The following is a 14,983-nucleotide window of genomic DNA, read 5'->3' as shown; positions in this document are numbered from 1 at the left end:
TCTGTCCCACTTAGCCCATGTGAACCTGCCTAACTGTTCTCCCATCCGCCGTGTTTTTCTATTCCCCTCCCTCTTCTTGTGCATTGTTGCCCCCATCCCACCCAGCACCCAAGCTTTCCTGTGTCTATTCCCTACCCTGTGTATTTAAAAACCCCACTATAATTGTAGATTTATGTATTTCTTTCTTCAATTCTAGTAGGGTTTGCTTCATATATCTTAGTTCTCTTTCATTGGGAGCATAGATACTTATTATAGCTATGGCGTCTTGCTCAACTGACCCTTTGATCATGATATAGTGTCCTTCTTTGTCTCTTATATTGGTTTTTGTTTCAAAGTTTACTTTATCAGAGATTAGTATTGCCATTCCTGCTTGTTTATTATTGCAGTTAGCTGGGTATGTTTTTTCCATCCTTTACCTTTTAGTCTGTTTTTGTCGTTGTGTATAAGGTCTCTTGCAAGCAGCATATTGAAGGGTCTCGTTTTCTTACCCATTTTGCCACTCCCTGTCTCTTCATTGTGCATTTAATCCATTGATATTCAATGTAATTATCAATAGTATGAATTAATTGCTGCCATTATATTAATTTTTTGTAGTGCTCTTCAGTTCTTTGTTTGGCATGCCTTCTTGTACTGAGTTTGTGAGATTTGTGCTAATTCTTGTCAGTTTCTTCTTAATTTTCATGTTTCCTTGTTTTGCTTGGATGTTCATTTTCATGGTAAGTTGTGAAGTATTAACTTTCTTTGGGGTTACCCTATGGTGGTGGTGGTTATGTGCTGTGGAGTCAGTTCTGACTTATAGCGACCCTGTACAGGGTTTCCAAAGCTGTAAATCTTTACAGGAGCAGAACACCTCATCTTTCTCCTGCGGAACCACTGGTAGTTTCGAACTGCCGACCTTGAGGTTAACAGCCCGATTCACAATCACTACGCTACCAGAGTTCCTTATAGTCTATTAAATTTTCCTTCCATTTAAGACAGTCTATTGCATCCTGTAATCTATCTGACCTCCTCACCACCCAGATCTCTGTTCCAATTTTTTCCCCTTCTTTGACATTGTTATTGTTTTGATCTTTGGCTGACCTCCCAGCTCTTTTGAATTTGTTGTTGTAATTTTGTTATGTTCTGGCATCTGCTATCTGTCCTCTGAGTTTCAGGTGGTGTTGCCACGTCTGTCAATCTCTGGTTGTTTTCTGTTCTTGTTGTTTTTCAGTCCAAAGAACTCCCTTTAGGATGTTTTGAAACACTGGGATGGCTTTGACAAAATCTCTTAGTTTCTGTTTATCATGGAATGCTTTGATTGCACCATCGTATTTGATTGACATTTTTGCTCCATAGACAATTCTTGCTTGGCAGGTTTTTTTTGGGGGTGGGTTTTATATATGTCTCCCCATTGCCTTCTTGCCTGCATGGTTTCTGCTGAATAGTCACAGCTTTATATGATTTACTTGCCTTTGTAAGCAACATTTCTCTTTTCCCTGGCTGTTTTTAGGATTCTCTCCTTGTCTTTGATTTTAGAGAGCTTCATTATGATATGTCTTGGTGATTTTCTTTTGGGGTCTAGCCCTTCTTGAGTACATTCGGCTTCTTGAATGTTTATCTTCTTATCCTTCAAGATGTTAGGGAAGTTTTCTTTAGAAGCTCTTCCACTTTCTCCTCTGTGGATTTCTCTGATTCTTCCTATTCCAGAATGCCAATAATTCTTAAGTTGTTCCTCTTCTTGTTATCCAGCATGAATCTTAGACTCTCTTCAGAATTTTTTTATCCTTTTTTCTGCTTACTCTTATTTCTTAGCAGTAGTGAGAGATTTGTCTTCCAGCTTACTGGTTCTTCCTTCCAGCTCTTCAATTCTGCTCCGTTGCCCTTTTGGTGTATTGTCCATTTCTGACATTTTATTATTAATCATCTGGACCTCTTTCTTCAGGCTCTGAATTGTCTCCAATGCTGTTTGATTCCAATATCATGTTTGATTGCTCCTTTAGTACTTTCCTGACTTCTTCCTTATTTTCTTCCACCCCTTTTCAGAGCATTTGAATTTGTTTACATATCATTTTTCTGAATTCCTTCTAAGGCAAATCCAAAACCTGCTTCTCTTTCCTCTTCTGGAAAGCCTTTGTCTGCCCCCAGCACATTTGTCTCAGTTACTCTTTTCTGTTTTGGGACATGTTTTGAGTTCTTTTGTTGTATTTTCTTTGTCATTTTCAGTAGTTAGGTGGGTTTTTAATGCTTAAATGGATGTTTGTTGCTGTGTTCTTAAGCTTACTGAGTGTCTCCTGGTGGATATGATCAGGAGATAGGCTTTCCTTTTCGCATGTAATGCCTAGCAGCTGTTATTGGCTCTTGTCTCAGTGGTGGAATATTATGGGGTATGCTTGTAGCTTTGCTATATGGCCACAATTGCCGTCTCTTCTTGAGTAATATAGGGAGAAAAAGTTCCCACCTCCAGGAACAAAGTGTGATCAAAAGGACCCAAAACATAAAAGCAGAGACAAAAACCACCACTCTAAAACAAAAATAGCCAACTGACCTGCCTTTGCTGCACAGGTAGTGTGCATGCACGGTAAAAACCTCCAGCAGTGGATAGGGATGGCCACTCGCTCAGGCCTTTCCTCTTATCACCACTGTAGAGGTATGCAGATAGATATTGAGAAATTAATGGAAGAAAGATTGTCTACTATTTTTGTCTCTGAAGGTCAATTAGGTATCTGCATGTGCACAGCGTTATTCTCAAAATAGTTGCATCCTTGTGTGGGTAGTTGGTGTTGGCTATTGCCTTTTATGTTGGGGTTTTACAGAGTGTTCATATGGTTTGTCTGTCTGGACAGACCTGCTTTTTTCTCGCTGGGTAGGCAGGAGTAAAGTGTCCCACACAGTTAATTTTAGGGCTGAGTCCCAGAGTCAGACATCATAAGCAGCCACCAAAGAATCAGCCCATAGGACCAATGGAGCTCCTCCTCTCTGTGCCAAAAACTGTGGGCTCAATGCTGGACCCTTTTGGGGGAGCACGCCCACCTGCCTGAAGGTGTCCAGGCTGGGCAGAGAAGGCACAACAGGGAAGAGGAGGAAAAAATGTGTAGAATGCCCCCACACCTCTTTTTGCAAATGTCACTGCCCAGGTTTTAGCACCAGTTCACTGTATCCATCTGGATGTGGCCCCACCCTCTGAACTCAGCCTAGCCAGGGGTGGCCACAGACAGAGTTCCATGTCCCGATTGATTCCTAAATCACAATATTTTCCTTTATGCAGTGATTTTTCCACTGGTGGGTGTGGGAAACTGATGTCCTGCACCTTATGGTAGATCCAGAGCTTTGGAGCTATTCTGTGAAAGCAGCTTCTCTGAGTTTTCAGCCCCTCCCCATGGAGACTGTGCTACCAGACTCTGCTTTTGCAACCTCCAAAACTGGAAGTCTCCCTGGTAGCAGTTTTGACCAAGAAGTATAATCTACTTAAACTTTCAAATTTTACAAAATTACCGTGCCCGCCCCTGATTTTTTTAAATTACCAAATAATATGAAAAACCCACAAGCGGATCCCATCTATACCCCAGCTATACCCTACTGCTAACATCATTGTATGGTGGAGAATTGAAGTAGAGTTGAAAGATGTGGGGGAGGGGAGTGTTTAGAGATGGCATGGTTGTTAATGTTAAATGCCTTTAAATTGACTTAGACTCATAGTAACCCCACGTGACAGAATAGAATGTCCCAATATTGTTCTCCTGGCTGTAATATTTATGGGTAAAGATCACCAGCTCTGTCTCCCACAGAGATGCTTGAGTGGGTTTGAGCCACCAACCTTTTGGTTAGCATACAAGTGTTTAGCTATTGTGCCACCAGGGCTCCTTAGAGTTGGAATGAAGCACTAAAATTCTCTAAGATTTACTTGACTAACCCACATCTCAAATTCTCATTCATCCATGAGAATTAGAGACACTGTGGGTAACGATAAGTAATCCCCTTGTTCTCATCTCAAAGCTGGATAGGAAATTGCCAATTAATTTCTAACCATTCTCTGAGAACATTCAGATTATATATTTTCACATGAAATGTATATGTATTCCTACGCAATACTGGTTTGGAAAGATAAAGCTGATACTCCTAAGAACCTATCCTAGTTTACTCAGACTACTAAGAAAAATCTTTGATAATTTTTCTGAGTAAAAGTAATAAATATACATAAAATACAACCAGTAAATAAATAAAATAGAAAATGAAAATCGCCACAGCTGGGGCATGGGTTGGGACAGAATAAGAATCAGGAGAGCTATTGCACATAGATTGATGACAAGGACCAATGATTTTATTATTTTGTCATTTTGCATGACCATGTCATGGCATAATATCTGCATCGAAATCTGAACCAAAAATGAACCTTCCAACAAGATCAAAAAAAAAAAATACCCAGTTTCCACTGAGTCAGTTCTGACTCTCGGTCAGCTCACATGTTTCAGAGTAGAACTTAACTCTACAGGGTTTTCATGGTTGTGACTTTTAGGAAGTAGGTCACCAGAACTTTTTTTTTAGAGTGGGTTTGTGCCACATAGGGACTCTCCATCAAGACAGCCAGGTCAGAATGTCCTGGATTCCCACAGATCTGTCCAATATACCTGACCCTTCAATAGCTAGACAGTCCCTTAGGAGACTTCCAGAAACCCCTAGAGATTATTGGGCCACAGTTTGAATACTGATAGGTGAGACATTCTTGAAATGTCTCTTAGCTATACCAGTTAATAAATGTGCATGTGAGTGTATGTGTTTAATAGGCACTCATAAAATAACACAATACAAGAGCAAACTACCGGAATGAGTACCCATAAACCAGTTAATGTCTGTCAGCAATCAGAAAGCTAGTAGCTTTTGCCTCTATTGATACTTATGGGTACAGCTTAATGATGTTTTTACTTAACTGACGGCATCTGTCTCCATGAGAAGCTATTAGCACTTTAGGTCTTTATTGAGACTAGTAAAGTAATAAATAATGTTTGTGACTTCTCTTTTGTTCACAAGGTTAATTACTGTTTAATAATATTCTTGTGAACTGTTAAGAGCTCTGAAAGAATTATATTTGAAAGCTATTAGATGAACATCACAAGTAGCAGTATCTGTTAATTTATAAATTATTGATAGACCTTATGAGTCCTGGTAGCACATTGGTTAAGTGCTTGGCTGCTAACCGTTAGGTCAGTAGTTCAAACCCACCACCGCTTTGTGGGAGAAAGATGAGGCAGTCTGCTTCTATAAAGACTTGCAGCTTTGGAAGCCTGATGGGCAGTTGGACTCTGTTTCATAGGGTTGCTGTGAGTCAGAATGGACAGCAGTGGCTTTCATTTGGCCTTTTGATAAAGCCTCAACATACCTGCTGGAGTCCTGGTGTAGTACCATAGCATAAGCACTGGACTTCTAACCTCAAGGTCCATGATTAAAACCCACCAGTCACTCCTCAGAAACCCTATACAGGGTTGCTCTGAGTCAGAACCTAGAGCACTTAGCAACAACATCAGACACATCTGCTGGTAAAGTACTAGATATTTACCCAGGCTGACAATTACCCAGGCTCTGGCATTCATGCTATAGTCTCATTTTCCTTTAAATCAAAGGATAAATATTTTTTTTAAATACTAAGCTAGGAGCTCTGGAGGTACAAAAATATATGAGGCATCACTTCTCTTTTTGAGAAACCTCCAACTTGGGAACACTATGCACATGTAAGTAGATTATTGAATGAGCTGTACTCAGGGGATACAAAAAGAAAACTACTCCATTCTTTTTCATGAGTGTACCTTTCAATATCCAGTATCTTTTAAAAAAAAAAAATCCCAATCTCTAGAAAAAAATCTAGAATGTAAGTTCTAAAGCTCCTCTGGTCACTTTTAGATAATAGCGCTTGCCCAATCTAATATCAAAATTCGAGATTATCAGCTAATTTAAAATATCTCCCTTCCCCCAGATCAGGCCTAACTCAAGCTGGGAGACTTACAGTGAGGAAGTTGGTTACAATTGGGTTTTTCGTCTGTTATTCTCTCTAGCTGTTCTTTGTGGCTACTCCCAGTTTGATTTAGGCAGGAAGAAAGGGATACAGTTTTTTTATTATAAAACGGCTTTGGGCCTCTATGAATATCAAGTGTTCAAAAGCCCCAAAGCCCTTACAGTGCACTTTTGAGGTTCCTTTAGCAACCCTTCTGTGGGGAGCCTCCAATTGAGCCCCAGTGGACCCTGTGACTACTTCACACTAAGGGGTTATCTGTTCTTATAAAAAGTTCTCTTGAAAAAATCCTCTATGCAGACAGCCTCATTCAGTTTCTGACCAGTGGTCAACTGAACACCAAAAAAAACTCTTGGCCCTAAAGTCAGTGAGAGAATGGGGTGTCTGGATATAATGCTGCCTCTTGTGATCATGAACCCCCTGGCACATTAGGCTGAAGACATGGAGCAGAAAGGTGAAAAGAGCCTGAAGATTTGATGGCATCACTGACCCACAGAACCTGCCATGGGCTAGTCTAGCGCCAGTCTTCCTGTTTAGGAGATTGACAAGAGGATAGCGTGCTAGCTCTCAGATTTTATGGTCTATGGACCCTTAACCTTCTTAGAAATTAATGAAGATACAAAAAAGCTTTTATTTACATGGGTAATAGCTACTATATTAAAGCTGAATAAAGTTTAAATTATTTATTAATTTGTAAACACTAATAATAAACCTGGAGTCCTGGTATGTTGCTGTTTGTTAATGTGCTGGACTGCAAAGTTGGTTTGAACACAGGTCGGTTCAAGCTCACTATGGGTCGAAGCCATCTCAATGGCACTTAGCAACAACAACAACAATAATAAACCCATCCCTTGTTAACATAAATAACATTTTATAAAAATAAGCCACTGTTAATTGGTTACTTGAAGACTGTGGGTGGTACAAACTGTAACACACTTAACTGCTAACTAAAAGGTCAGAAGTTCAATTCCATTGAGGAGCAACTCAGAAGAAAGGCCTGGCAATCTACTCCCACAAAATCAAACACTGAAATCCCTACAGAGTACAGTTCTGCTCCAGTACACATTGCATCTCCATGAATCTCCATGATCAGAACTGATCCGAAGACAACTGATTTTGATCATTAGCTGCTTGCCATCAAATGCATCCTAACTCGCATGTTGTTGTTAAGTGTGGTGGAGTCAGTTCCAACTCCCAAAGATTTCTGAGGAACAGTTGGTGAGTTTGAACTGCCGACCTTGTGGTTTACAGAACAGAGCTGATCCAACAGCGCCACACCAGGAGTCCTTGCATGTTGTTATTTAGTACCGTGGAGTCGGTTCCAACTCATAGCAACCCTGCACAGGATTGCCGAGGCTGTAAATCTTTATGGGAGCAGAAAGCCTCGTCTTTCTCCCACGGAACGGCTGGTAGTTTAGAATTGCCAACCTTGAGGTTATCAGCCCAATTCGTAATCACTACGTTACCAGAGTCCTTGCATAGCTATGCTCACTTAAATGCCACTCACCTCAGATCATGAAGAGTCCTTGTTGTTGTGGTGGTGGTGGTGGTGGTTAAGTGCCATCAAGTCAGTTCCAACCCATAGCGACCCTGTGTAGGGTTTCCGAGGAGCAGCTGGTGAGCTTGAACTGCCAACCTTGCAGTTCAAATGGCTTTGCAGTCTGGTGCATTAACCCACAGTGCCCCACCTTACAGATCATTAATCTCAGTCTCTCTATCCAACCAAAATGGAGATTGTTGCCCAGAGAGATGAAGAGACTGGCTCCAATCACATGGCTAGTCATCAACAAAACCTGGACCAGGGATCAGGTCACCTAATTTCTTTGAGACCTAAACAGATGTGCTAGCACTGTCTGTTATAACACAAAACTTCAAATCACAAAACACAAACCACATGAATAGATGTTGCTGGTTGTTAAGTATCATCAAGTCGGTTCCAACTCATAGCGACCCTGTTTAGGGTTTCCAAGAGCAGCTGGTGAGTTTGTACTGCCAACCTTGCAGTTCAAACCAACCTTGCAGTCCAGTGCATTATTCCACAGTGCCAAACCAGGCCACCATGTGCAGATGTTGTTAAGTACAGTTGAATGGTTCTGACTCATAGCGACCCCATACAGGGTTTCTGAGGAGCAACTAGTGGATTTGAACTGCTGACCTTGTGGTTCACAGTTCAGTGCTGATCCTACAGCACCACACCAGAAGTCCTCCATGTACAGTTGTTGTTGTTGTTGTTGTTGTTAAGTGCCGTTGAGTCTATTCCAACCCATAGCGACCCTATATAGGGTTTCCAAGGAGCAGTTGGTGAGCTTGACCACGGAACTTGAAGTTCAATTGACTTTGCAGTCTGATGCATTAGCCCACAGCACCACACCATGTACAGATAGACAAAGGGGAAAAGTTGGTGATAATGATGATGTTAATAATGGTGGTAATAATAAAGAGGGCAGCTCTATTTACTGAGATCTACTGTGGAACAGGTGCTAACAAACACATGTACGTTTCATGTCATCTTTTTATCATCTCTCTGAGGTAGATACTAAAGTTATGCTAATGACACAGGTGAGGAAACAGTGATATTAAATACCTGAGTTCCCAGAATGGCTACTAGTAAATGCACACTACCAAACCTCACTACTAGAGTTCAGGCCTGATAGATTCTAAACCATGACACTATACAGCACTATATGGCCCCACCTTCTGGTAATAATCCCTGTCCAGCCTGCAAGTCTGACAAAAAATTGCAGAGGGGCAAAAGGCATGCTCCTTGATGGTGATGCTGGAAATACCCTAAGAAATGCTCCTATTGCTACAGCAGCCCTAGATGGCATTTCTGCTGTTCTTGCTCTCTGTGGTGCCTTCAGTTACCAAGACAATCATCTCAAACAGGAATGCCAATGAAGCTCAGAGCAAATTAATTAGCCATGCTGCAGACACATTAAAACTCTGTGAGCAGTTACCATAGTAGGTAACCTTGCATGTTTTACAAAGTTTGGCGTTCTCATTTCAGCTCATGTTGAATAATGAATCATTTTTCCTGCCCCCTGCTAAACAGTGAATGATGAGAAGCCCTTGGTGATTCAATGATGTTGAATTAATTTGTTGGTAGAATATTCACATTTGCCCCAAGGCTACCCTTCCCTTTCTTGAAGTCTCTCCCCTTTCCTGTCCCTCCCTCCCCACTAGTTCCTCACACACGCTGGAGGGAGACAGCACCTCCATTCCTGACTACAGAGGCAGCAACTGCTGACAAAGTCCAGATGGAGGGAGGTCTGTGTGGGAAGTGGGTGGGTATGGAGTAAGAGGCTTGCCAAAGCATTCCAGGTGACTCTGAGACAGTAGTGGTACTTCCAGGCAGCCTTAGCACCTGCCCTGAGTGCACCTTCAATAAGACCTCACACAACATGGCATCCTAAGGAAGACATTTCCAACTCCCTCCAGTATTCTCTGTCTTCAGAGAATCTATGTATTTATTTGTCTGTTGTTTCATTTTCTTCCACTGAGCATCAATACCACATTAGCAAGGATTTGGGTTTGTTCACTTCTGTCTTCCCTACTCCTAAAATGGTGCCTGGCAAATAGAAGGTATGCTCTAAAATGCTAAATGAATGAAGTCCAAAAGGATTTCCCAGCAATGCTAACTTTACTAATGATTTTCTAAAGAGGCAGAGGAGAGCATGGAATCATCCACACAGCAAGATTCCTCCCAGTCCTCTTTTTCTTACCCAACCTCCATAGATGACCCTCAATTTTCTCAATTATCTAGGAGCTTCATGTCCTCGCAAACAAATCAAATCCCAGTTACTTCACACCTCCACTTTAAAACACTTCAGAAAAGACAAAATAACCCAAACACCAATCAGGAACTGATTGTATAAATTGTGGTATGTCAGAAAAACGAAATACTATGTAGCCCTTAAGAAGACTTAGATGGCTATATCTACTTTAAATTTTTAAGATTTGCTTAGTTTCACAAGAAACTACTACCAGTGACTGTAGAGAAGACAACTTGCCTATAGAGTGTTGTGGGAAGAGACTTTATAGGGCTTTTTTGAGTTTTGTTTGGGTACTGTTTGATTTTTATGTGCTTTAAATATAGTTAAAAAATAAAAGACACAGTGAGGGTAGGAAGGCAGATAGTCAGGGAGTCATTCATCAATTTCGGCATGCCCTTAAAAGAATTCAACCAACCAAATAGGAACATCATACCCTGGAGGAGTATGCTGAAAACATAAGACTTTCTCAAGCTCTTTTCATAGGAACTGAATCTTCACCCTTCCAATCTGAGAGAGAATGAAGCCTCAAAGCACATAATGGTACCAGCTGTATCCCAAGGCCAAAGAAACTCAGTGAGCCAATAATCAGCTTAAAAATGCATTTTCTCCAGAGAAGTTATTTAGATGTAACTTTGAGACTGATCTCCCCAGAACTTTTATCTCCCCCTCAGCCATCTTCTCATGAAAAATCATTTAAAAAAATAAGAATAAATTAGCTTTAGTGTACTCAATACAGTGTAGCAAGTATTTGTGCAGAGTTTATTTATCAAAGACCTCTCCAGTCATATCCACTTTGTTTCCTGGAATATATTTCTCACTGAATTGTTTATCTGCTCGTCTTGCTGCTTGCATCCACCACTTGCTAATGAGTCCTATAAAGGAATAGGGTCAATTGTTGGAGTGAGACAGAGAACAAGAGTATGGATTTTCCATTTTTGTGTCAACCCCCTGAGAGGAATCTTGCCAGCATCTCTGAAGGACACTGGGAGGATTCATTTCAGTGATTCACAGTAGTAACACCTTCGAACTCTTCTAGGGGGTGAGGGTGTTTGCTCTCTGCCAGGGAGGTCCCATGGCAGTGGAGACTTCCTTCAGTACTACAAAGCCATTGAGGAATTGTTGTTGTTGTTAAGTGCCATCGAGTCGGTTCCGACCCATAGCGACCCTGAATAGGGTTTCCGAGGCTGTAAATCTTTACGGGAGCAGATCGCCTCATCTTTCTCCAGCGGAGCAGCTGGTAGTTTCGAACTGCTGACCTTCCAGTTCTCAGCCCGATTCGTAACCACTACGCTACCAGAGCTCCTTTGAGGAATAGCAAGGAGATAAGTCAAGATCCAAGAAACTTCCAGTCTATGACATCCACATCTCCCACTTAATTGATCTGTCCCCTGAGCTATACCTCAACCTAGACCTGGAGTCCTGATATGTAGGATAAGCACTGCACTGCTAACTGTAAGGTCAGTAGTTCAAATCTGCCAGCTGCTCCTTGGAAACCCTATACAAGGTCATTATGTTTGGCATTCTCATTTCAGCTCATGTTGAATAATGAGTCATTTTTCCTGCCCCCTATAGTTAGAAAATAAAAAGACACAGTGAGGGTGGCAAGGCAGTCAAGGGAGTCATTCATCAATTTCAGCCCTTAAAAGAATTCATCCAAGCAAACAGAAACATCATGACCTGGAGGAGTGTACTGACTCAACAGCACTTAACAACAATAACATGCCTACACCTAAAGTCCAGGTGTGGAACTGTAGGATAAGTAAGCACTGGACTGCTAACCACAAAATCAGTAGTTGAAACCCACCAGCCTCTCTTTGGAAACCATGTATAGAGTCGCTATGAGTCAGAACCAACTCAATAGCACTTAACAACATACCAATACAGATATCTATTGTTATTGTTGTAAAGCACCATCCGTAGAGTTAGTTCTGACTCATAGAGACCTTCTACAGGGTTTCCAAGGAGCAGCTGGTGGGTATCTGCTCTTGTAAAGATTACAGTCTAGAAACCTCTCTATCACGTGGAGTTGCTATGAATTGAAACTGACTTGATGGCACCTAACACCAACAGCAAGGGTTTCTGGTAGTCCTGTAGGTCTTCTCAATGTCCAGTGACTGACAGGAAGTAAAGTCATAATAATAATTTTGAGAAGAAAGTGATTTAATGCTATTGCAGTAAAGAAAATCCCATATTTATCTACAGTTTTGCATTACATTACATAATTGGTCCTCTCAACAATCCTGTGTTGTAGGTAAGACAAATATATTAGTCCCATCTTACATGTAAGGAGGAATCTTGATGGTACAGTGGTTAAGCACTTGACTGTCAACCCAGAGGTAGGGCTTTCAAACCTACCAGCAGCTCTGTAGGAGAAAGATGTGACAGTTTGCTTCCGCAAAGATAAATAGTCTTGGAAACCAAATGGAGATATTCTCCTCTGTCTATTAAGGTGGCTACGAATTAGAATACACTTGACAGCAGTGGGTTTAGTACACATAAGGATCAAAACCTAAGAGACTATGTGACTTAACTGCATAAAATTGAAAGATTCCAGGATTGTATCATCTCACCAATCCCTCAACAAACTATTTAATTTCAGTCATGTAAATATTATCACATATGAGTGAAGCCTCTTTAATAAACATCAAGATCTATCAAGTGAGTAGAATTAGACAGCTGCTCCTAGGATTGCATTGATTAAAGACCCAGTTTAACGGGGCCCTAAACTTTGCCCAAACAGCTTTTCACCAAAGCAGCAAAATATCTTCTCTGAGAAACGCTCTCTCTTAGTGTGAACAAATTTCCTATAATTTCATGTCTGACTCCTGGGCTGTACTTGATTTATCAAGTGTGAATCAGATAAATTAAAGAAATAAGTAAGTTCCTTTACCCATGATTCCAAGTCAGTAAGTTCAGAATGAGGAACTGTGCTGTACTTTACATTTAGTCCACAAGGGCACTGGGTTTTAGACTCACTGTTTTCCTTGCAGTGCAATTGCTATTTTCACTAAATTCTCAGTTCTATTTCAGATATAATTAGTTTTTCCAGCAGTCAAACTCACCATAAATACAAACACATCAAGCGTTTTCACAGGGAAGCAGCCATTCTTTCAAGTTTCCTATAAACAAGGAGACAATAGTGAAGTATAGGTTGCACATTACTACCACTTTTATTCAATCTTGTCACCAGATTTTTCTGAAGTATTTGGCAATTAGAAGTACCAAATTTTATGCAAATGATGCATGTGTTATACATTTTTTTTGCCAACTGCACAACCCCCTTGTTTGTTAGTTCCTGTGCATGCATGTACACATTATTTATGTAGATGTGTTATATGTGAAAATATAGTAATGGGCTGTCTTTTAGCCCAACATTTCCTCTGAACCAACAACTAAACAAAAGTACACTAACAAAGGGCATTTAGGTCAATTTACATAACAAAGTCAATTATCAGTTTGTCCTACTGTGGTGCCTTACTTGTTGTGTTGCTGGAAGCTATGCCACAGGTATTTGAAATACCAGTAGCATCACCCATGATGAACAGGTTTCAGACTAAGGGAGTCTAGGAAGGAGGGGAGGTAGACTACTTCTGAATGTTTGAACTCTGAAAACCTTATGAATAGTCACATAACGTTATCAGATATAGTGCCAAAAGACTAAAACAATATGAATAGCACCAGAATATTGTTAGATATAGAACCTGAAGATGAGCCCCTCAAGTTGGAAGATAGTCAAAATACAATGGCAAAAGAACTTCCTCCTCAAAATAGAGTTGATGGCGCAAATGAAGTAAAGCTATCAGAAACTTCATTTGCTGGTGGGAACAACTCAAAATGAGAGAAAACTGTTGCAAACATACATTAATAATTGGAAAATGGAATGTCCAAAGTATAATCTAGTATTGGAAATTGTCAAAAATGAAATGGAATGCATAAAAAACCAATATCCTAGGAAGTAGTGAGCTGAAATGAACTGCTATTGGACATATTGAATCAGAAAATCCTAAGGTTAACTATGCCAGGAATGGCAAATTCAAGAGGAATGATGTTGTATTCATAATCAAAAAGAACATTTCAAGATCTATCTTCATGGATAATGCTGTCTGTGATAGTATAATATCCATATGCCTACAAGGAAGACGTGGCGCTATGGGTTAATGCACCAGACTGCAAAGCCATTTGAATTGCAAGGTCGGTGGTTCAAGCTCACAGAAACCCTATACAGGGTCACTATGGGTCAGAACCGACTTGACAGCACTTCACAACAACAACAAGGAAGACCATTATTATTCAAATTTAAGCACCAATTACTAAAGCCAGTGATGATGAAATTGAAGAATTCTACCAACTTTTTCAGTCTAAAATTGATCAAACATGCAATCAAAATGTATTGATAATTACTGGTGATTAGAATGCAGAGGTTGGAAACAAAAAGGATCAGTAGTTGGAAAACATGGCATTGGTGACAAAATGATGCTTGAGATGAAATGATAGAATTTTTGCAAAGACATATGTCTTATTCATTGCAAATACCTTTTAAAAAATAACATAAAAGGTGACTATACATATGAACCTCATCAGATGGAATATATAGGAAACAAATTGAATACATCTGTAGGAAGAGACAGTGGAAAAACTAAAATCATCAGACAAAACAAAGCCAGGAGCAGACTGTGGAAATGACCATCAATTGCTCATATACAAATTCAGACTGAAGCTGAAAAAATTAAAACAAGTCCACTAGAGTCAACATATGACCTTGAACATATCCCACTTCAATTTACAGAACATATCAAGAACAGATTTGATGCAACAGAAATCTGAAGATTTGAATAGATGTGGGATGGCATCAAGAACAACATACAGGAAGAATGCCAAAGGTCATTAAAAAGACAGAAAAGATGTAAATAGTGATATATACACAACCTTGAAACAACAGTATTCTGTGCATAAATACATGGATTGAGTCATAGGCTAAATGAGTAAGGAAGCAAGAATGGGACATATGTATTTATATATTCCACAAATATATAAAAGTTTGAAAGAGTAAAAAAAGCATTCTTTGATGGTTTGCAGTGGGATAGAGGGAAGGGAGAGTAGTTCACTGACCAGAGAGAAGACATGTTAAGTTGGATGACAGAGAGAGCAATATACAAGCAGGGGAGGGACAATATACAAGAGGAAGGTTGGCAGAAAACTGATGAAGACAGGTGAAGGCACAAGGAGGTAT

The sequence above is a fragment of the Chrysochloris asiatica genome, unplaced genomic scaffold (genome assembly GCF_000296735.1).
Source record: "Chrysochloris asiatica unplaced genomic scaffold, ChrAsi1.0 scaffold00221, whole genome shotgun sequence".
NCBI lineage: Eukaryota > Metazoa > Chordata > Mammalia > Afrosoricida > Chrysochloridae > Chrysochloris > Chrysochloris asiatica.
The sequence above is the reverse complement of the archived record's forward strand: the minus strand, read 5'-3'. Positions refer to the sequence as shown.